At 44.6% G+C, this 24179-nt stretch overlaps 1 protein-coding gene and 1 long non-coding RNA gene across 23 annotated transcripts in view; one reads left to right on the forward strand and one right to left on the reverse strand.

The window, feature by feature from the left end:
- The window catches only part of LOC129136793 (protein FRG1B-like), a 57444-nt gene extending 34177 nt beyond the window's left edge, over positions 1 to 23267 (forward strand). For 6 of the 19 annotated variants that reach the window (XR_010150320.1, XR_010150317.1, XR_010150322.1 and 3 more), the window contains one exon: positions 4581 to 6172. The gene's annotated coding sequence lies outside the window, so the exon portion shown is untranslated. Of the gene's footprint in view, positions 1 to 4580 lie in introns of all 19 variants that reach the window. The other 13 variants (XR_010150330.1, XR_010150319.1, XR_010150323.1 and 10 more) reach the window with 13 other exon arrangements.
- LOC134807015 (uncharacterized) overlaps positions 1 to 24179 on the reverse strand; it is a 160817-nt gene that overhangs the window by 7643 nt on the left and 128995 nt on the right. The window contains exons 4-5 of one of the 4 annotated variants that reach the window (XR_010150333.1): positions 20952 to 21381; positions 19817 to 20135 (exon numbers count right to left, since the gene is read on the reverse strand). This is a non-coding gene — a long non-coding RNA (uncharacterized LOC134807015). Of the gene's footprint in view, positions 1 to 610; positions 20504 to 20951; positions 21382 to 24179 lie in introns of those variants that run through there. The other 3 variants (XR_010150332.1, XR_010150335.1, XR_010150334.1) reach the window with 3 other exon arrangements.

Genomic DNA, 24179 nt, shown 5'->3' on the forward strand with positions numbered 1-24179 from the left:
CTGACTTAAGTCTAGGGTTCTTAAACCACACAATCTGCTCACAAGGAGGACCTTAACTCTGAAGATACCGATTTGGGGCTGTTTCAAAAAAGAAATTATAAATATGAGTGGGAAAGAGAACAACCTTCGCCATATCCAGTGGCAAAAAAATGAGAGAGAGGGAAGAAAGGAAGGAGGGAAGGAAGGAGAGAGGGAAGAAAGGAGGGAAGGAAGGAGAGAGGGAAGAAAAGGGAAGGAAGGAGAGAGGGAAGGAAGGAAGTAGGGAGGGAGGGAGGGATGGAAGGAAGGAAGGAAAGAGGGAAGGAAGGAATGAAGGAAGGAAAGAGAGAAGGAGGGCAGGAAGGAAGGAAAGAAGGAAGGAGAGAGGGAAGTAAGGAGGGAAGGAAGAAAAGGAAATAGGGAAGGAAGGAGGGAAGGAATGAAGGAAGGAAAGATGGAAGGAAGGAAGCAGGGAAGGAAGGAAGGAAGGAAGGGAAGGAACTTGGATATGCACAAAAACAAAATTTAAATTAAAACGGAATTCTATCAGCTGACCTAATTGGAAATGTACTATTTTCTAAAATAACCTATACAGTCCAAAGGTAAAAGGGTGCTGATTGGTATTTGTAACTCTCCAGCATGTATTCGAATCAATTTTAACATCTGCTGAAGTCTACCAATTGGCATACCTTCACAAACTTAACCAATACTGGAGCTCAAACTTTGTTATACCTGAGATTTCACTAAATTTAAACATTGCATCCCCTAATCCTAGCAGAGTAACTGCATATAGAATACAGGACACATAGTTATGCCTCACATTTGTTACCTTGACTAAATTTACCGTAGTCATAGAAGCCTTTGTCCATAGGTGACCTGGATGCTCTGACCCTATGAGTAACAAATTGATATTAAATCATTTGAACTTACACATTGACTTCACCAAATGTAACCTTACAGAACTCCCTCTCCTGTTTTTTTTAAATTTGATTTATTTTTAATTTTTCATTTTTTTTAGAGATGGGGTCTTGCTCCATTACCCAGGCTGAATGAAGTGCGGTGGCACAATCATAGCTCACTGCTGCCTTGGACTCCTGGGCTCAAGCAATCCTCCCAGTTTAGCCTTCCAAGTAGCTGGGATTACAGGCATGTACCAGCACAGCCAATTAAAAAAATTATAGAAGTGGAGTCTTGCTATGTTGCCTAGGCTGGTCTCTAACTTCTGGCCTCAAGAAATCCTCCCCTGCCTCGGCCTCCCAAAGTGCTGGGATTACAGGTGTGAGCCATCGTGCCTAGCCTCCCCATCTTGATAAATTATCAAATATGATCCAACATAAATTACAACATGACTTCAAATAAATAAAACTTATTATATAAGACCTAATTAATTAGTGAAGGGGTGATAATCCTCATTGCTTCAACGTTTAGCAGTAGAATCTGGCCTGTTCTTAAACCTGCAAATAATAAATGGTGTTTCACAGTGGATTACTGTAATGTGACTGCAGTGCTCCCATCCATTCAGGCCCTCGTACCCAATGCCTAATATTGTGGTTAATTTTTTTTTTATTTCAATAGGTTTTTGGGGAATATGATGGTTTTCTTTTTATTTCAATAGGTTTTGGGGAAACAGGTGGTTTTTGGTTACAGGACCAAGTTGTTTAGTGGCGATTTCTGAGATTTGTGGTGTACCCATCACCCAAGCAGTGTACACTGTACCCGTTGTGTAGTGTTTTATCCCTCACTGCACCCACCCCACCACTCCCAAGCTTTCCCTGAGTCCCCAAAGACTATTGTATCATTCTTATGCCTTTGCATCCTCATAGCTTAGCTCTCACTTATGAATGAGAACATACAATGTTTGGTTTTCCATTCCTAAGTTGCTTCACTTAGAATAATGGTGTCCAGTTTCATCCAGGTTGCTGTGAATGCATTATTTCATTCCATCTTATGGCTGAGTAGTATTCCATGTGGTAAATATTTATACCACATTTTCTTTATCCACTTACTGATTGATGGGCATTTAGGCTGGTTTCAAATTCTTCTAACTGCATATTGTGCTGCTATAAACATGCGTGTGAAAGTATCTTTTTCATATAATGACTTATTTTCCTCTGAGTAGATACCCAGGAGTGGAATTACTGGATCAAATGATAGATCTGCTTTTACTTCTTTGGAAATCTCCTCACTGTTTTCCATAGCTGTTGTACTAGTTCACATTCCCTCCAAAAAGTGTAAAAGTGTTCCCTTCTTAACACACCCATGCCAACATCTATTAGTTTTTGATTTTTTGATTATGACCATTCTTACAGGAGTGAAGGGGTATCATATTGTATTGTGGTTTTGATTTGCATTTCCCTGATAATTAGTTATGCTGAGCATTTTTTCATGTTTGTTGGCCAGTTGCTTATCTTCTTTTGAGAATTGTTTTTTCATGTCCATAGCCCACTTTTTGATGGGATATTTTTCTTCCTGGTTTGTTTGAGTTCCTTGCAGATTCTGGGTGTTAGTCCTTTAATCAGAAGTACAGATTGCGAAGATTTTCTCCCACTCTGTAGGTTATCTGTTTACTCTGCTATTTCTCTTACTGCGCAGAAGCCTTTTAGTTTAATTAAGTCTCATCTATTTATCTTTGTTTTAGTTGCATTTGCTTTTTGGGTTATTGGTCATGAAGTCTTTGCCTAAGCCAGTGTCTAGAAGGTTTTTTCCAATGTCGTCTTCTAGAATTTTTATGGTTTCAGGTATTAGATTTAAGTCCTTGATCCATCTTGAGTTGATTTTCGAATAGGGTGAGAAATGAGCATTCACTTTCATTCTTCTATGTGTGGCTTGCCATTTATCTCAGCACCATTTGTTGAATAGGGTATTCTTTCTCTGCTTTATGTTTTTGTTTGTTTTGTTGAAGATTAGATGACTGTAAGTATTTGGCTTTATTTCTGTGTTCTCTATGATGTTCCATTGATCTTTATGGCTATTTTTATGCCAGTACCATGCTGTTTTGGTGACTATGGCCTTCTAGTATAGTTTGAAGTCGGCTTCTAGATTTGTTATTTTTGCTTAGTCTTGCTTTGGCTATACAGACTCTTTTTTGGTTCTAGGCTTTTACTACCTTAAGGTATTTCCCTTCTATGTCTTTTTTAGTTCCGTGTGAATTTTTGTAGTTCTGTGAAGACTGATGTTGGTACTTTAATGGGGATTACATTGAGTTTGTAGATTGCTTTTGGCAGTATGGTATTTTCACAATATTGATTTTACCCATCCGTGAGCATGGGATATGTTTCCATTTCTTTGTATCTATGATTTCTATCAGCAGTGTTTTGTAGTTTTCCTTGTAGAGGTCTTTTGTCTCTTTGGTTAAGTATTCCGGATATAATTAAGATTTTGTCTGCAAAGATTGCATGCAATTGACAATTATAGGAATATACTATTATAATTATAGGAATTATAATATTCCTAAGGTTTTTATTGCAACTATTGTAAAAGGGGGTGAGTTTTTTATTTAATTCTCAGCTTGTTCACTATTACTGTATAGCAGAGCCACTGACTTGTGTACATTAATTTTTTATCCTGAAACTTTGCTGAATTCATTTACCAGTTCTAGTAGCTTTTGGGATGAGTCTTTAGGGTTTTCTAGGTATACGATCATGTCATCAGCAAAGAGTGACAGTTCGACTTTCTCTTTACCGATTTGGATGCACTTTATTTCTCTTATCTGATTGCTCTGGCGAGGACTTCTAGTACTATGTTGAATAGAACTGGTGAAAGTTGACATCATTGTCTTGTTCCAGTTTCAGGGGGAATGCTTTCAACTTTTCCCCATTCCATATAATGTTGGCTGTGTGTTTGTCATATATGGCTTTTATTACCTTAAGATATGTCCCTTCGATGTTGATTTTGCTAAGGGTTTTAATCATAAAGGGATTCTGGATTTTGTCAAATGCTTTTTCTATGTCAATTTTGCTGAGGGTTTTAGGCATAAAGGGATGATGGATTTTGTCAAATCCTTTTTCTGCATGTATTGAGAGGATCATGTGATTTTTGTTTTTAATTCTGTTTATATGGTGTATCACATTTATTGACTTGCAGATGTTTAACCATCCTGCATCCCTGGTTTCTCTTCAGATCGTATACCTCTTTCACCTTATGATGGTTAATTTTATTTGCCAAGTTGGGTTGCCTAGATATTTGGTTAAACTCCCTGGATGTGTCTGTGAGGGTGTTCCTTGATGAGACGAACATTTGAATATGTAGACTTAGTAAAGTAATTGCCCTCCCCAGTGTGAGTGGGCCTCATCCAATCCATTAAAACCCAAATAAAACACAAGGGTAGAGGAAGAGAGAATTCACTCTCTTTGATGATTTCAGAGCTGAGACGTAGATCTTCTCTCGACTTTGAAGTCAGACGTGGACTGTAACTTATGCCATCAGCTTTCCTGGTTCTCAGGACTTTAGGCTTGGACTGGAACTCCAACATTGGCAGTCCTGGTTCTCCAGCTTGCTGACTGCAGGTCCTGGGACTTCTTAGCCTCCATAACCACATGAGCCAATCCCTTATAATAAACCTATATATATTCATGCAACTGATAAATATTTTGTTGTTACAGATTTGGCTACCATGTTCTTCTGGTGCCTATTTTAACAGAGTCTCAGTCATAGCCTTCCTTCGTCTCTGAAGGGACCAGGCGACCCACGGAGTGCCTCGGCAGCCTTGTCATTACATGCAATCTTCACAGACAAGATCTCACTGCAACCACCTTTCTACAGGAGCACAGGTGTGACATTGTACTGATGACATCATTCTCAGAGAAAATTCATTTTACACACTAAGGACACACAGACACAAGGAGGCTTACACAAAGGGAATGGACCTTTCCCAACACAGTAGTGCAAGGCCCTGCCACTTTGCTTCAATTCCTGAAATTTCCTTGGTAAATATGGGGCTGCCCTATTCCTGAGACTTTCAAAAAATAATTATTCATCCTCTCAGCATCCACAATGTTAATACAAGCCTAATATTCTTTAATTTGTGTTTTGTTTTTTGGAGGTACAGTCTTGCTCTGTCACCCAGGCTGGCATGAAGTGGCATGGTTTCAACTCACTGCAGCCTCGACCTCCTGAGCTCAAGCAGTTCTCCCATCTCAGCCTTCCAAGTAGCTAGGACTTCAGGTGTGTGCCATGACACTCAGCTAATTTTGTTTATATTTTTGTAGAGAAAAGGTCTCGCTATGTTACCCAGGCTGGTCTGAAACTCCTGGGGTGAAGCGATCCTCTTGCCTCTGCCTCCCAAAGTTCTGGGATTACAGGTGTGAGCCACTGTGCCCAGCCCTTTAATTCTTTACTTGGGGTTCAGGTGACAATATATTTCTTATTTACAAATCTTACTTAATCTCACGGATGCTGTCATTGGCAAACTGACCCACCTTGAATGAAGCCTCCTCCAAGTCTGGAATCTGTCCGAATTTAAATTAGCAGGTGTTCCTATGAATTCCCTCAGAGAACACACTGTGGATGATTTAGCAACCTCTTCCTATGCCTCCTGAAGTATCTGGGTTGCATATGGTGGCCATAAGTAGTCCATGGGCTTCTGATGTAAAAAACAAACCTGCCCCTTTTGACCCTGTTCTGTACAGCATCAGGGCAGCGATTGCTGACCACATGCTGGACCCTCTGGAAACAGAGGGCTCTGCATCCATGTCCACGAGGCTTCATGTCCATCTGGCCATCAGGCCTTGGGAAGCAGCACCCCACAGCCTTGGCACAGCTGCAGAGACCTCCTTGCATCAGGATGGAGTCAAACCTGGACCCCCTGCCATTCTCATCTGCAGGAAACACTGGCCTCCTTCATCCTTAGTCTGTGTTGCTGGAAGTCACCCGTCTCCGAGGCCCCTTGGGATCGACTGAGTGACCAGCAGTGAAGTTCGTCCACCTCCTGAATGGATGCCATCATCTGACGTGATGGAGCTCAGTGGGATGCTGCTGCCTTCCCTCGCTTAGCTAGGATGTCCCTGATAAAGGATGACACCAAAGCCTCAGCACGACTGGCCAAACTTGAGGTGGTCATCTCAGCACTGATGCTGGGCCAACAATTAGCCCCATTTGTACATTTTTACAAATTTTTGGCAATTGCCAAGAATTCTCCACCTTCCCTCCCCATTGAATTAAAGAAACTTCTTGCCTCATGGATACTCAGAATACAGTCAAGGTAACAGATGCCTTTTTTTTTTAAACCAAGGACACAGTACGGATCTCACAGGGACACTCCTTATCCCCTGCAGAGAGTTCCAGACACTACTGATGGTGACCAAGGCAACATTTCATCAGAAAACACAGTGCTAGGCTTGTGAAAGTGTCCAGTAGGGCTTCTACTGCCCCTATAGGCTGCAGGCAGCTGCTTTAGTTGAGAGATAGACTGAGCTCCTCAAAGAATCCCTATTTAAGTTACGAAGCAGCGAGTGGACGCCCTGCTGGGTTCCACTGTTGCCACAGGCTTTGATTACTCTTAAGTTCATGCTTCTTAGGAAATTGCACTTTTTACACCAATGCTACACAGTTCCCTCAGTTGCCTTTACTGGACATCAAGGAGTTCACATTTTTGACAACCATTCAGTCCTGGACTGTCCAAGGGGTGGAGGTAGCTCCGTACAGGGAGCTGCCTGCTGCGTGTGGATCAGTAATATCAGACTTGCCCAACAACTCACTGGAGACATGAAAACCAATGCATGGGGGATGCATGACGTCACCCAAATATTTATGAACATGCTTGTGCTGCCAGAGACCCCAGATCTCTAAACCAATGCATGGGGAATGCATGATGTCACCCAAATATTTATGAACAGGCTTGTGCTGCCAGAGACCCCAGATCACTTTTCCTGCCTCCTGCTAAATAAATGGGGGCAGTAGATTTGCATCGGTTTCCACATTACATTACTCATAACTGTGGCCTTCCTAATTTCTCATATCCCTAAGCACTTATTACAATGTCTCAGCAGCTTTCTCTCAGCCTCTCAAAATATTAGTCATCATGAAAATAAATGTCTGATGTTAAAGCATCAGGGGTCAATTGTATTGTGACACCTAAAATTTCATGCAGCACCCCACCATGTTCTCAGCCTAATGGCTTTCATGCCCCCACCAGACTGCAAAACTCTGAATTAGTCAAGCACATCCCTGAAGGGACCAGGGGTTACTCCACCCTCTGATTTCTATCAAGCCTGCCTCCCACACCCTCTGTTCCAGAGTGCAACCCTGGGTAGACCTGCATAAATGCAGTGTCATCCCCCTGGCTGAGTATGTTTGACGAGTAAATTACTGGGAATTTCATCTGCTCAGTGTTTGTTTTGTCTGCAGCCATTCCCAGAATTCTAGGCCAATGGGGTGAACAGGAAGGAACCCAAGTAGGAATTGCCTTTTTAAAAAAATCCCTTCCCACCCTCTTAATTATGTAATGCATGCATTTTTATAGCTTTTTTGCTCATTCCATTACCTGAGGTCAGCCACTGATATTTAACCCATCCTTAGCCTCGGAGGAGGGCAGAGGAGCACTGGTCATATTGATTTCCCTAGCGGTGACATGATTTCCTCCTGTGCCACTCAAATTCTCTCCTTCTTTAACTTGATGCTCAGTAGGTTGTGTTTCTCTCGTCTTTGCAGATTGTTAGGAAGATGAGAATCAGCTTTCATTTTTGATGTTGCCATAGAGAAGCCTCCATGGTAATGTTTATTTGCACAATCAACTTTTTCTTTTCCCCCAGAAATTGCAAATTCTTATGTGAGAGACAGCTTTCTGGAGTCTGCAAATATAGAGTATCGTCTCTCTTTTGATGGTAAATTTATTATATCCCCACCATCAATAAAATACTTACATATAATTTTGGCATGTCATATTGATTGCCAACTACACATAAGAACATTCCTTGATTTTAAATCTAGACTAATTATGAAAATTTGGGTAGTCACAAAAAATTATTGTGCACAAATTTATAGACCTTAGGATTAAATGAGTTACTATTAACTAATATTTATTGTGCAGTCAGTGTATGGCAGAAGCTTACTATCTACTATTTCATTTTATACTTAAAACAGTATTCTATGCAAAATGCTATAATTTCACCATGCCTCTAATTTGGACATGATAAAACTGGGTCTTGTAAAGTTTTCACCCCAGAGTTCTCTGCTTAGTAAGAAGTAGAAATAAGTTTAAACTTAAATTATCTGATTTCAGAGCCCATATAGTTAAATGCTCTAAATGCAGCTTCCCCTGGTGATGGTGACTATGAGAGCCTGTCACATATGATGTAGGACAGTGCTTCCCTGTAACATGCACAAGATTCCCGTGATGATGGTGACTATGACAGCCTGTCAGATACTATGTAGGACAGTGCTTCCCTTTAATATGCACAGGATTCCCGTGATGATGATGACTATGACAGCCTGTCACATATGATGTAGGACAGTGCTTCCCCGTAACATGCAGAGGATTCCCGTGATGACGGTGACTATGACAGCCTGTCACATATGATGTAGGACAGTGCTTCCCTGTAACGTGTGCAAGATTCCCGTGATGATGGCGACTATGAGAGCCTGTCAGATACGATGTAGGACAGTGTTTCCCTGTAACATGCACAAGATTCACCCTGGAATCTTCTTATTAAAATGCAAACTCATGGACCACACTTTGACTAGCTAAGACAAGAGCATTTAAATGGATGTCCAGGTGACATTGCTAAGATCCTACTCTTCATGTGGGCACTGGCTCACCATATTAATGAAGCTTAGGACCTCCAGTCCCTGCTGGAAAAGAAATACAAATACATAGGATATGACTGTGCATATGGAATGTCTGTTGTGTTCTCGACATTGTACTAGACACTAGAGATAAAAAATCAAATATCCCTTGCCTCTTTCTGAAAGGAGCTTCCTACACAGTGGCTTCTGACTGCAGTGTATATTTTCTCTTCTGTCCTGGGTGGGTGAGCTCTATCTCAATGTTGGTAACTGAACACTGCCCAGTGGGTTTGATGGGGGAGATCACAGCTAGCTGCGCTCCCACATAGCTATGACCACAGCATACCTCGTGATGCCATTTCCCCCTTGTCAGAAGCCTCCCTCCAGTATCATACACGCTCCCCATGATTATAAATTCTTCCTCCTTCCACTAAATGTTCCTAAATCTTGCAAAGATAAAAACATAAACCACATTCTTGTCATATTAGTTATATATTAATGATGAAAGTTCCTTACTTTTCTTTCTTATTTTTTTGCGACGGAGTCTCGCTCTGTCCCCAGGCTGGAGTGCATTGGCGTGATCTCGGTTCCCTGCAAGGTCTGCCTCCCGGGTTCATGCCATTCTTCCGCCTCAGTCTTCCGAGTAGCTGGGACTACAGGCACCCACCACCACCCCTGGCTAATTTTTTGTATTTTTAGTAGAGACGGGGTTTCACCATGTTATCCAGGATGGTCTTGATCTCCTGACCATGTGATCCGCAAGCCTCAGCCTCCCAAAGTGCTGGGATTACAGGCATGAGCCACCGCACCCAGCCCAAGTTCCTTATTTTTCATGTGTTTAATATTTTCTCCCAATTTATAGAATATATTGATTAAGAATAAATTTTAGCCATGCACATGTTTTACAAACTTCATGATATACTTTGCTATATTTAAATTTCTTATACTCTTATAAAATGTGTGTTCTGATCTCACGTTGGCTTCCATTTCTTCCCTCTGGCTTCTATAAGTTTAGGCTATGAGCAGAGATGGACGAGGTGGCTACTGTAATAGATCAAGGCTATGAGCAGAGATGGATGTGAGGCAGCGGCTGTAATGGATTAAGGCTATGAGCATCTTGTGAAGTAGGATGTAAAATCTGTAAATGTCAGAATGAATCCAAAGTTATCAATTCAAAGCTGGATTGTAAAACAGCTCAAAAAAAGACTGAAAACACAGCTCTACACTTTAGGAGGCTGAGGCAGGCAGATTGCTTAAGTTCAAGAGTTGGAGACAAGTCTAAGAAACATGGAAAAACCGTCTCTACAAAAAAAAATTTTTAATTAGGAGGGTATGGTGGTATGAGCCTGTGGTCCCAGCTTTTCAGGAGGCTGAGGTGAGAGGATTGCTTGAGCCCAGAAGGTAGAGGCTGCAGTGAGCTCCGATCACGCCACTGCATTTCAGCCTAGGTGACAGAGTGAGACCTGTCTCAAAAACAAACAAAAATAACAAACAAAAACAGCTCTAAACAAAAGTGGCTAGAAAAGTAGCTCAAGTTGTTCCTGTCTGGTTAAATAGAAACATAAATGAACTACTTATGTGCCCCAGTGGCTTCATAATGCTGAGAGGAAAGTCAATTATTCTAGCAGGTTCTAGAAAACTTTATCATATCATGGGGTTCAATGAAAATATCAAATCATAAATATAATAGTCAAATCTGAAAGTGAATCTAGTTTCAAAGACCTCAGAAGCCAGTGTGTAGGAAGCTCTTTTCAGATAGAGACAAAGGATTATTTGACTTCTTATCTCTGTTGTCTAGCACAATGTCCAGAACACAACAGATATTCCATATGCACAGTCACATCCTATGTATGTGTATTTCTTTTCCAGCAAGGACTAGAGGTCCTAGGCTTTGTTTATATGGTGAGCCAGTGCCCAAATGAGCAGCAGAATCTTAGCACAGTCAGCTACACACTCATTTCAAAGCTCTGGCCTCTTATCCAAGCTTGTCAAAGTGTGGGCTATGGTTTTGCATTTTAAGGGATCCCCGGGTGAAACTTGTGGCTGTCAAAGGAGGAGAAGCACTGCCCTCAAAATATAGAAAAGGTGAACTAATTTATACAGGCAGGTGGCTGTTTATTTATGTATTTATTTATCTTGTTGATGGGAAGATTCAAATTGACATACACAATCACCCCTATAAGGATTTCAGGTAAAAAACAAACAAAGGTTTAGATATCAGATGTGTTTTACAATTACCACACCAGTCTTTTTACTACAGAATCTAGTAGCATATTTCCAATAGATCTAGGTGAAAATTTCTATCTCATGACCCTTCTGTCAGTATTTTTAAAATTGGGTACTCCATTAGTGGCAAAATTGAATCTCTTACAGGCATCTCACTCAAACTGCAGTCATACTTTCCAATAGGCCCCATAAAAATCCTTGTTCTGGAGCAATCTAATATATTTATCCACCTCTTTAGACACTTAGGTAAGTATAATAATACAAGTTGTGTGTGTGTGTGTGTGTGTGTGTGTGTATTGTGTACCTTGTGGCCTCTTGTCCAGTTTCTGCAACACCTGAATCTGAGGCAAGTTTAATGTAAATAACATCCAGCAATGTCAGAAATGTTGACTTTTATGTGCCCATCAGGAAAAAAGGATGAATGTTATTGTAGAGTAAATTTTCATTCTGGAAAAAATGCATACTGTTTGAAAGTTGCTTTCATGCTTTCCACAGATATTATACACAGATATTATATTCCAAGGATTATGTTTCAAAGTCTTCAAAAATAGAAAATTCATTTTATATTTCTAGCTGAAAATAAAAACAGTAATTAACCTACCTTTGGGGAAATGTGATAAAAATACTAATGACCATCACAACTCATTAAAAGCATAAAATGTGCAATGATTTAAACTACATGTTCTTTCTATGAATCTGCATAGAAATATAGACACATTTGATAAATGCTATTTAAAGTCTGAGTGCTTTGGTAAATGATTCATCTATAGGTTGAAGGGATTACTTTTATCTGCCTTCATAGTGAGAATTAGATTTCTATTCTTTATAAAGCAGGGAATACAGATTGTGCATGGAGTAAAAGCCTTCAATCCTTATTAATAATGATGGTAGCTGCGCTGCAGAAAAGAAAGCCTGTCAGAGTAACGTGTTCAGTTTTACATCATAATCAGAGGTATGTCGATCTCTGTTGAAGGCAGAATTAAAAACGCCTTCAACGTTTTTAAAATAATAGATGAAAAACATCTCAACGTCACTTTTAAAATTTGAATTGACGATTCCACATAACAGGAAAAGGACCAAGACCATCTTAAATACTTCATGATGGAAGTGATGTTTTAAGTGCAATTTCATCAAGGAGAAGTTTTTCCAGAAAGTCTTTTGACCTCAGTAAGAAGCTTATTTACTCTGGTAAATAATTTATCGTAAGATGAGAAAGACTCGATTTTTTAAAAACAATAAAAAATTTACATGGTTTAATCTAATGTTGTGATTTCGAAAGTACTACTTTTGCCCTTATAGTTACGCTTGTGTATTTATATGCATTTTTTTGGTTCATTCAAATGCCAATAAAATACTTTACTATCCAGGCTCCTTAAAAGCCAAATTAATTTCTAAAAGTGAGGATTGTATGTATGCTGTGAGGTGTGCGCAGGTGTATGTGTGTGATGTGTATGTATGGTGTGTGTATGTGGTCTTTGTGTGTAGTAGGTTCATGGGGTATGTATATGTGTGTGTAGTGTGTATTGTGGGTGTTATGTGTGTATACTGTGTGTAGTTTGTGGGTGGTGCATGGTGTGTATATGTGCTGTGTTTGTGGTGTATGTGTGTGTGGTGGGTGTGTACTACGTGTGGTGTGGTGTGCGTATGATATATGTGTGTGCAGTTTGTGGTTTATGTGATGTGTGTGTGTATGGTGCTGGATGTGTGTGTACTGTGTGTAGTGTTTGATGTGTGATGAGTGTAGAATGTGTGGTGTGTGTGTGCACAGTATGTGTGGTGTGTATGTGATGTGTGTGCTCCGTGTCTGTGGTGCTATATATACGTGTGCAGTGTGTGGGGAGTATGTGTGGGGCGTGTGTTTGATGTGTGTGGGGAGTATGGGGTGTGTGTGGTGCTGTATGTGTATGTTGTGTGTGTAGTAGATTCTTGTGTGTGGTGTAGTGTGTGCGGTGTGTGGGGGGTATGCGTGTGTGCACATTGTGCATTGTGGTGTGGGGATGTGTGTGCATGTGCACATGGTGTGTGTGCAGTGTGTGTGGTGTCTGGGGTGTGTGTGTGCACATGGTGTGTGTGTGGTGTATCAGGGGTGTGCGTGTGTGCACCTGGTCTGTGTGCAGTGTATGTGTCTGTGGTGGGGTGTGTGCACGTTCACATGGTGTGTGGTGTGTGTGATGTTTGGGGGTTTGTGTGCATGTATACATGGTGTGTGTGCAGTGTGTGATGTCTGTGTTGGGTGTGTGTGTACGTGGTATGTGTGCAGTATGTGTGGTGTGTGGGGGTGTGTGTGCGTGTATGCATGGTGTGCTGTGTGCAGTGTGTGTGGTGTCTGTGTGGTGTATGTGTGGGGCATGTGTGCTTGTGTACACTGTGTGTGGTGTGTGTGTGGTGTGTGCATGTACACGGTGTGGCATGTGCAGTGTGGTGGGCTGTGTGCAGTGTGTGGTGTCTGTGTGTGGGGTGTGTGTGCACATGGAGTGGTGTGTGCGGTGTGTAGTCTCTGGGGTGTGTGCGTGTGCACGTGTGTGTGTGCAGTGTGGGGTGTGTATACGTGCACATGGTGTGTGTGCAGTGTGTGTGGTGTTTGTGCACATGGTGTGTGTGCAGTGTGTGGTGTCTGTGTGATGTGTGTGCATGTGCTCATGAGGTATGTTCAGTGTGTATGGTGTCTGGGTTGTGTGTGTGCATATGGTGTGGTGTGTGCAGTGGGTGTGGTGTCTGGGGTGTGTGTGCAGTGTGTGCGGTGTCTGTGGGGTGTGTATGCGTGTGTGGGGGGAAAAGAAAAAGATCAGACTGTTACTGTGTCTATGTAGAAAGAAGTAGACATAAGAGACTCCATTTTGTTCTGTACTAAGAAAAATTCTTCTGCCTTGAGAGGCTGTTAATCTGTAACCATACCCCCAACCCTGTGCTCCCTGAGACATGTGCTGTGTCAAGTCAAGGTTAAATGGATTAAGGGCTGTGCAGGATGTGCTTTGTTAAACAAATGCTTGAAGGCAGCATTCTTGTTAAGAGTCATCACCACTCCCTACTCTCAAGTACCCAGGGACACAAAACACTGTGGAAGGCCACAGGGAACTCTGCCTAGGAAAGCCAGGTATTGTCCAAGGTTTCTCCCCATGTGATAGTCTGAAATATGGTCTCATGGGAAGGGAAAGACCTGACCATCCCCCAGCCTGACACCTATAAAGGTTCTGTGCTGGGAGGATTAGTAAAAAGGAAGGCCTCTTTGCAGTTGAGATAAGAGGAAGGCATCTGTCTCCTGCTTGTCCCTGGGCAATGGAATATCTCAGTGTAAAGCCCAGTTGTATATTCCATCTACTGAGATAGGGGAAAACTGCCTTAGGGCTGGAGGTGGGACATGCTGGCAACAATACTGCTCTTTAAGGCATTGAGATGTTTATGTATATGAACATCAAAAGCACAGCACTTTTTTCTTTACCTTGTTTATGATGCAGAGACATTTGTTCATATGTTTTCCTGCTGACCTTCTCTCCACTATTACCCTATTGTCCTGCCACATCCCCCTCTCTGAGAAACGCCTGATAATGATCAATAAATACTAAGGGAACTGAGAGACTGGTGCCGGCGTGGGTCCTCCGTATGCTGAGCGCCATTCCCCTGGGCCCACTTTTCTTTCTCTATACTTCGTCTCTGTGTCTCTTTTCTCAAGTCTCTTGTTCCACCCGATGAGAAACGCCCACAAGTGTGGAGGGGCAGACCACCCCTTCACGTGTGCACATGGTGTGTGTGCTGTTTGTGTGGTGTCTGTGTGTGGGGTGTGTGTGCGTGTGCACATGGTGTGGTGTGTGCAGTGTGTGTTATGAGTGACTGCTTCTCTTAGCATGTGGACATCAGTCTTCCAGACCAGCTTTCTCCATGTGTCTGGGAACATAAGAAACAAGTTTCTGCAATAATTGTTACACAGCTTTTCCAGAGAGGTACCAAATCTCTGTCGTGAGTGGATATCTGCGTCATTGCAGGAGGGAATGTGATGTCCTGGTTTGGCTCACACCCTCTGAGGGCTTAGGCAGGGTTCCTGATGGATCCCTCACTGTGGCCAGAGACGGAGGGCTCTGTTTCACCATAGGGCACCGGAAGAGGACTGGTGCGTGGGAAGACCAGGTAATCATAATGGTATTAATAATAGTGGTAATAATACTGTTTTATACATTGTATATGTCATAAGGATTTTAAGTTTCATCTAACACAATTGTTGTAAAAATGTCCCCAGTTTGTTTTGTCCTATTTACTTGGTGTGGAAATGTGTAAGAATGTACGTTTTAGGTACGTTAGGTTTATTCCTTTTTATATAGTTTCTGTTTGCAATTTTGATTTTAGAAGACATTCATTCATTCTCAAGGTCATAAAACACAGGTACATCTAATTTTCTTTTCTCTCTCTCTCTCTCTTTTTTTTTTTTTTTTACATTTAATACTGGAATTAACTTTTATGTAAGGTGTGGGACCAGGACTCAATTCTATCATTTTATATTCTCAAATCATTACCCAATATTTTAACATCATAAATGGAAAAATGGCTCTGTTTTGTGGGTTTAAAATATTACCGTTACTAGATAAAATTACACTCAATTTCTGTGTTTTTGTTTCTCTTTCATTAATGTGTTTATTTTTGTGCCATTTCAAATTTGTTTAATTTTGAATAGTAATAACAATCTTAAATATGTTATAGTAAATTTTATAAAATTGGCTCTCGTGTGTGTTCAATATGTGGATTTAAAAATCACATTTTCTTGTTCGAAAATATTTTTCTTGGAATTTTTATTGGAATTTGAGCATATTTTTAAATGATTTACAGCAAACTAAAGAGTTAATATTATTGAGTCCTCTCATCCAGAATGTGACATGCAAATTTCTCAAACCTCCTTTAATGCCATTTTGTCAAAATTAATATGTTAAATCAATATAAATTAGTATAAATGAGTATAACTAATGATTAAAATAAAATAATGTGTTTGGCTCCACGTTTCTGTCTTCTGCCTTCTATCACTGATGTTTTTTATTCCTATCCTTGTTGTTTTCTACAGTTTCTTTTATTATGTCTTTTTCTGTCTTGTGATGTGAAAACTATATGACACATTGTAATGTTTTAATTTTTCTAATTTTTTGCTCTTAATTTTAACTAATTTTATTTTTTAGAGAAGTGCAGGTTCACAGCTAAACGGAGCAGAGAGTAAAGACTTCTCATATGTCCCTTTCCCCACACACAGCCTCCCCACTACAGCTTCCTGCCTCACAGGAGCACACCTGTGACAACCAGGAACCTACCTTGACCCTTCATTATCACTCAAAGCTTACAGTGCACATTCATACTTATTTACTCTTCACATTGTACTTTCTGAGTCATGACAAAAGTATAATGGCAATATGATATTATTCACCGCTAACAGGAGATGATCTATCAAGCCACAAAAAAATACATGGAGGAAACTTAAATGCATATTGCTAAAAGAAGAAGCCAATCCGAAAAGTCTACGTACTGTTCGATTCCAATTATATGACGTTCTGGAAACGGTGAAACTATGGGAACAGTAGAAAGATCAGTGGTTGCCATGGACCAAGGGGAAGGAAGAGATGGATACACAGACAACAGAGAAACTTCACGGCAGTAAAACCATTCTGTATGATACTGTAATGGTAGATATATACATTTGTAAAAATCTATCTTAACTTTTAATCTTTTAAATTACGTTTGTTCTTTTTTTTTTTTGATGGAATCTTGCTCTGTCGCAAGGCAGGAGTGCAGTGGCACGATCTCGGCTTACTGCAACCTCCACCTCCCGGGTTCAAGAGATTCTCCTGCCTCAGTCTCCCAAGTAGCAGGGACTACAGGTGACCGCCACTGCGCCCGGCTAATTTTTGTATTTTTAGTAGAGACTGGGTTCACCATCTTGGCCAGGCTGGTCTCGAACTCCTGACCTTGTGATCCACCTGCCTTGGCCTCCCAAAGTGCTGGGATTACAGGCGTCAGACACCACACCTGGCCGTTTTTGTTTTAAGAACTTCAGACAAGCTGGGTGCAGTGGCTCAAGCCTGTAATGGCTGCACTTTTGGAGTCTGAAGTGGCTGGATTGCTTCAGCCCCAGAGTTCAAGACCAGCTGGGCAACATAGTGAGATCCCGTCTCTACAACAAAAGTATTTAAAAAAAATAGCCAGGCATAGTGCTGCATGCCTGTAGTCCCAGCCACTCAGGAGGCTGTGGTAGAAAAATAACTTGACCCAGCAGTTTGAGGCTGCAGTGAGCTATCATCATGCCACTGCACTCTGGCCTGGGCGACAGAGCGAAACCCCATCTCAAAACAAAGAACAACCAAAAACCTACAAGCACACCTGAGAGTTAGTGTGGGTTTGGTTCCAGACAACTTCAATAAGGCAAATGTTACAACCAAAAACCTACAAGCACACCTCAGAAATATTGTGTTTGGTTCCAGACCACTGCAATAAGGCAACTGTTACAATCAAGTTAGTTACATAAACATTTTGTTTCCCAGTGCTTATTAAAGTTATGCTTAAACTATATTGTAGTCTAATGAGTATTTAATTATTAATTAGCAATTAATAGCATGTCTGAAAAACTGTGTACATACCTTAAGTTAAAATACATCAGTGCTAAAAAATGCGAATGAATATCTGAGCCTCACCAAGTCATAATCTTTTTGCTGGTGAGGGTCTTGCCTCTATATTGATGACTGCTGGCTAATCAGTGTGGGGGCTGCCGAAGGTTGGGTGCCTGTGTCAATTTCTTCAAACAATGAAGTTTGTTCCTTTCACAAAAGATTTCCCTGTAGCATGTGATGCTGTTTGACAGCATTTTATTAACAGTAGAACCTTTTTCAAAATTGGAGTAAACCCTCTCAAACCCTGCTGCTGCTTTATCAACTAGGTTTATGGAATATTCTAAATCCTTAGTTGTCATTTCAACAATGTTTGTAGCATCTCCACCTGGATTAGATTCCATCTCAAGAAAATATTTTCTTTGCTCGTCCATAAGAAGCAACTCCCTATTTGTTCAAGTTTCATCATGAGTTTACAGCAATTTCATCTCACCTTAAGGCCCTAATTCTAATTCTAGTTGTCTTGCGATTTCTACCACATCTGCAGGGACTTCCTCCACTGACATCCTGAGCCCTCAAAGTCATCCATGAGGGCTGGAATCAACTTCTTCCAAACTCCTGTTAATGTTAATATTTCAACCTCCTCCCATCAATCACAAATGTCCTTAATTGCATTTAAGGATTGCTATTAAGGACATTTGTGATTCACGGGAGGAGGTTCAAATATCATGAAAGGATTAATGGTGAATCCTTTCCAAAAGGTTTTCAATTCAGCTTATCCAGATTCATCAAAGAAATCACTATCTATGATAGCTATACCTTTACAAAATGCATTATTAATTAATAAAAACACTTGAAAGTCAAAACCACTCCTTGATCCACAGGCTGAAGGTAAATATTGTATTAGCAGCCATGAAAATAACATTAATTTCCAAGTACCTCTCCATCTAAGCTTCTGGGTAGCTAGGTGAATTGTCAATAAGCAGCAATCTTTTTTTCCTTTTTCCTTTTCTTTCCTTTTATTTTATTTTATTATTATTATTTTTTTTTGACGTAGTTTCGCTCTTGTTCCCCAGGCTGGAGTGCAGTGGTGTGGTCTCGGCTCACTGCAACCTCCGCCTCCAGAGTTCAAGCCATTCTTCTGCCTCAGCCTCCTGAGTAGCTGAAATTACAGGTATTACCACCATGCCCAGCTAATTTTTTTCTATTTTTATTAGAGATGGGGTTTCATCATTTTGGCCAGGCTGGTCTTGAACTCCTGACCTCAGGTGATCCTCGGCCTCCCAAAGTGCAGGGATTACAGGTGTGAGCCACTATGCCTGGCCAAGCAACAATCTTTTTAAAGGAATCACTTTTTTTTCTGAGCAGTAGGTCTCAATATTGGGATTAAAATATTCAGTAAACCATGCCATTAACAGATGTGCTGTCACCCAGACAGTGATGTTCCATTTCTAGAGCACAGAAAGAATAGATTTTGCATAATTCTTAAGGGCCCTGAGATTTTCAGAGTGGTCAATGAGCACTGGGCTGTAACTTAAAAGTCACCAGCTGCAGTGGTCCTCAAAGAGAGTCAGCCCATCCTTTGAAGTTTTGAAGCCAAGCATTGACTTCTCTCTAGCTATGAAAATTCTACATCTTCATTAAGCTTAATCATTTCTAGCTCTGGACTTCAAGTGAAAGGCGTGCAAGTCTTCCTTTCATTTGAGTTCTTTGAGGCCACTGTGGTTACTAATTGGCACCCCCGGTGGGTGTCACCCTCCTCCCTCCTCTATCGAGTTCACCCACAACAGGGCATGGGGAACGGCGCTTCCGACACCGCACATGCCCTGCGCGCCTGGGGCTCTCCCACAGGGGGCTTTCGTGAGCCAGGCAGCAAGGGCCATCCCCCTGCTCCAGCCCAGCCAGGCTGCGCAGGCAGAAGGACTCTCCCAACCTGCCCGAGCATGTGGGGCTTTGTGTTCCCTGCCCTGGTTCCTCCGGAACTGGGGCTGTCCCATCCTCAGACTCCCTGGTGGCCTCCGCACCCCAACAAATGACAGGAAGACCAGAAACCGCTGCGTGAGGGCCTGCTGGGCGCGTGCTCATTTTGGGCCCCCTCAAGCTGAGTCACAGGGGCAAGGTGTGCTTGTGCCACCCAAGTCCCACCAGAATCCGTGGTGGGGCTGGAGCCCCAGGTCGCCAGGGCGACGTGGGAACCCGAAGACGGGGCACCTCCACCTCCGGAGATCGCGACCCGAGGCCTCCGCGTCAAGAACAGATGCCAGCCATCCAGGCGCCTCCCAACCGCTCCAGGAGCCGGGGAGCTCGTCTGCACTCACCTCCAGCCTGTTAGATGAGCTCCTGTCAACCCCAGAGTTTCAGCAAAAGGCACAACATTTCCTAGATCCGGCGCCACTGGGGGAGCTGAAGGACGTGGAAGAGCCCGCTTTGCTGGAACCACTCCTCAGCCAGGATGAACACTGGGCTCTGCTGGAGGAGCAGGTTGGGGCGGGGTTGGGGCGGGGTGGGGGCAGAGCGGCGGCCTCTCTTTCGCGGTGAACCTCAGGCTTGGTATGGAGAGACGTGTCTTCCCTTCCAGCTGACCTGCCTAGGATCCCTGAGTTCCAGGTCCAGCGAGAGACTCCACACAGAGGAGGGCTGTCAAGAATGACAAGAAAGAATTCCTGAGCATCCTGGGGATCCCAGGGCCGGTCCAGGTACCCGGAAGTGGGCTGTCTACTGCGCATGCGCGGGTTTCCAGGCAGCAGCCTAGGTTTTCTAACTAGCCCAGGCGGAGCTCTCATCCCTTTTTCCCCCGCGTTCTTCAATCGGGTTGGCGGAGACCTCAGTCCGAGAAACACTGGGCCGGGGCAGAAGCCAGGCCAGTTCTTTCTGCGGCTCGACTCCTCTGTCTCTTCGCTCTCCATCACTTGCCAACCGTTGTCCCGCCAGCCTCCTTGCCAGCACCATGGAGCGCCTTGCAACTAAATGTAGACCCGAGACCGCGTGCAAACCGAGGTGCTGCCCTTTCCAGGCAAGACGGAAGGCAAGCAGAGATGAGGAAAGGAACGGAGACAAAGTGAGATGGAAGGATGGAGCTAGGAAAGAATGGGTGGAAGGAGGGACCCTGGAAGGGAGAGAAAGAGGGAGGGAGGGAGAAAGGGAGAAAAAAACCGGGGGAGGGAAGGAAGAACAGAGGGAAGGATGGACCGAGGGACAAAAGGAGCAAGAAACAGAGAACGGAAGGCAGAGAGAAAAACGGTCTTCTGCCTCCAGAACCAAGAGGACCCAGCACTCCGGGAAAATGTAGGGTGCCCAGTGCGGGCTAAGTGCTGGGCCCACAGCCCCGTTGGCCGGTGGGGCGCTCAGCAGCCCTCTGGATCTCCAGCCTGGGTTACTTCATCCCGGAGCAATTCAGACCAATTCCGTTTCCGAATGAGCGAATTCCCCAGAGAGCAATGAGCCGAGACTCACCTGGTTGTCTGTTTTTCATCCACATGGTTCACAGATGACATATCCCCACGTTGAGCCCTGCAACAGAGCGCGAGGCGGATAGTCCCATCCACACAGGAGTCACACTTAGGCCAACTGAAGCGTGATTCTGGATTCCACGTTTCTTTGCCCTCTGCAAAGGTTCCTGTTGCTCAAGTTTCTGCCCTCTGAAAGCGTGACCATGTTGACTGTTTGTTTCCTGTGCTCTGTGGGGTCCCAGAAACTTCCAGGAATGCGTGGAAGACCAGCATTGTGTCAGTGCTCTCCTTTCCGGTTTTCAAACAGGCTATATTGGAGACTCCCCATTTTGCAGGAAACAGGAATCCATCGTCAGGCCGTGATGCACGGGATGTTTCTTTTCTCTGTGGTTTCGCTCTCGTTGTCTACGTGAAAATGAACGAGATCCACACACCTGCATGTATGAGAATATCACAGCAACTGTGACACCCACGCGCTGGCAATAGAGTTGGCAGCCTGATCCCAGGACTAAGGTACTGATGGACATCCAGACTCACCCACCACAATCATTAGCAAACCCACTCCCAAATACACAGACACACATGGGCGCACGCGCGGGAACACAAGCACACACACAGACACAGAAAGACACAGACAGCTTGAAGGAGAGCAAGGGACAGAGGGATGGAGAGATAGAAACGGAAGGAGAGAGAAACAGCGATCGAGAGAGAGACACAGAGGAACCGGGGAGATTCAGAGAGAGCAAGGTGGAGAGGGAAGTAGAGAAAGGGAAAGGGTGAGGGAGCTAGAGAGGGAGAGCAACAGAGCCTTGGAGAGGGAGGCTCTATCTGGTAGACAGGGGCCCCTTTGGCCAGGGTAGGGTGGAGGGTGTCTGGGACGGGCTGGAACAGGGGGGCAGGGCCACCCACGCGGGAAAACCAACAGAGCCCTGAGACGTGTTTTTACTTGGATTGGTTGGTTGCTTTGGGGGTACGTTTCGTAGCCTCATTCCTTTCTTGGCTCCTCCCTGTCCTCTTGGTGCTGTGGGCCCTGAAAGTTGTAGAGTGCGCCCCTCACTTTGGCAGGAGCAGTGGCGCTGAGCGTGCCCACGGGTCGCGGCTTGGGTCTCTCTCGTTTTCCGTGTGGTGTGGCCGTAGACAATGGCAGTGGCGCCTGGCTGGCCCAAGAGTCCAGTCCAACTACGCCCGCTTGATTCCAGGCGTCACCAGCAACCCGGGGCCACAAGGCTGGGATCAGGCACCTCAGAGCCACTTGCCCCTGGCCGGGCGGCTCTCCCTCTCTACGCCCAAGCACCACCAGTCACTGCGCTGCGCTTTCCGCTGACCTCCCAGAACGTCCCGCTGTCGCCGGCAGCCAGACCACGTGCGAGACCGCCTAGGCACCAGAAGCCTCCCTCCCCTGCCAGGGCTCTGGACTCTCCAGGTGGCCACCCTCTCGCTGACACTCCAGGCCTTCCCCCGGCTCTCGAGCTCCAGAGCTTCCAACACCTGGGGCCCGCTCAGGAAGGGGTGTGCTCCGAGGCGTCAGGGCCCAGGGCCCACTGTCCTGGGGTCCCCTCCGGTCCTCCGCCTTGCCGCGGAAAAATTATTTTGGATTCCTTGCTGCCCCTCCTTCAAGGCCCCCTCTTGCCCCACACACCCACAGCCGCCAGGGCTGACCGGGGCGAACAGACGGCCCAGCCCCGCGGGCCATTTTTCTTACAACGCCTACACAATCGTCGCTTGTTCCGACAAGGACCCGCCGTGGCCAACGGGGCAGGAAGGCTCTGCTTTGCCCCACGCCAGCACTAGAGCCCCGGCAGCCTCACCCTGGGAAAGAGGGGCTGACGGACACCCAGACACACCCCACCACTACCACGAGCAAAGCCACCCTGACACACACACGGATACACACGGGTGCACGCGGGCAGACACACACACACGGACACAGACACACCACACCCGGGCACACACACATGGACACACAAAGACACAGACACAGATAGCTTGAAGGGAGACCACCCCTCATATTGTCTTACGCCCAATTTCTGCCTCCACTTCGACCCCTGACCTACTCGGTTATGTTATCTATAGATTACAGACATTGTATAGAAAAGCACTGTGAAAATCCCTGTCCCGTTTTTTTCTGATCTAATTACCAGTGCATGCAGCCCCCAGTCACGTACCCTCTGCTTCCACAATCCATCACGACCTTCTCACGCGGACCCCCTTAGAGTTGTAAGCCATTAAGAGGGACAGGAATTGCTCATTCAGAGAGCTAGGTTTTTGGAGACGTGAGTCTGCCGATGCTCCTAGCTGAATAAAGCCCCTCCTTCTACAACTCGGTGTCTGAGAGGTTTTGTTTGCAGCTCCTCCTTCTACAGAAGGAGAGCAAGGGAGAGAGCGATGGAGAAACAGAACCAGGAGAGAGAGAGACAGCGATAGAGAGAGAGAGACAGAGAAGGGGGGAGGAGAGAGAGAGAAGGGGGAAGAGAGAGCGCCACAGTAGAGCGCAAGGTGGAGTGGGAAGTAGAGAAAGGGAGAGGGTGAGGGAGTGGTAGAGTGACAGCAACAGAGCCTTGGAGAGGGAGGCTCTGCTCAGGTAGACAGGGCACCTTTCGGCAGGCCGGGGTGGGGTGGAGGGTGCTTGGGCCGGGCTAGAACAGGGTGTCAGGGCCCCCCACCCGGGAAAACCAACGGAGTCCTAAGACGTGTTTTATTTTCTTGAATTGGTTGGTTGCTTTGTGGGTGCCTTTCATAAGGTCCTTCCTTTGTTTGCTTCTTTCTGTCTCCTTGTTGCGGTGGGCCCCGAGATTTGTAGAGTGTGCTCGTTTGTCTGGAGGGAGCCGTGGTGCCAAGCTTGTCCATGGGGCGAGGCCTGGGTCTCTCTCCTCTCCTCAGGAACTGGAGTTCACAGGAAGTCAGTGGCATTGGGAAACCGGGTGCACAGGGACGGATTTCCTCGTGGCTGGCGAAGACAATGTCCTTCCCCTGGGGAAAGCAGCCCACGGGTTCAGGAGCGGAGGTCTTGGCTGGGGTCTGTGGGACCCACTGCCCCTGCCCGCCCCTTCCCCCGGCTTGGACGGTTGCAGCGTCGCTGGATGAATGAATAGAATTGCCTGGGAGTCCGAGGAGTGTGAAGACACCCGGGACCTCAGGGGACCCACGCCTGCGCCCTCGGGGTCAGTCCCATCCTGCCCGGGTTGGAGTCGGGCTCCTGGTGGGGTTGCCGCGAGTCAGAAGAGGTGGGATG

This window comes from Pan troglodytes, chromosome 14 (assembly GCF_028858775.2).
Source record: "Pan troglodytes isolate AG18354 chromosome 14, NHGRI_mPanTro3-v2.0_pri, whole genome shotgun sequence".
NCBI classification, from domain to species: Eukaryota; Metazoa; Chordata; class Mammalia; order Primates; family Hominidae; genus Pan; species Pan troglodytes.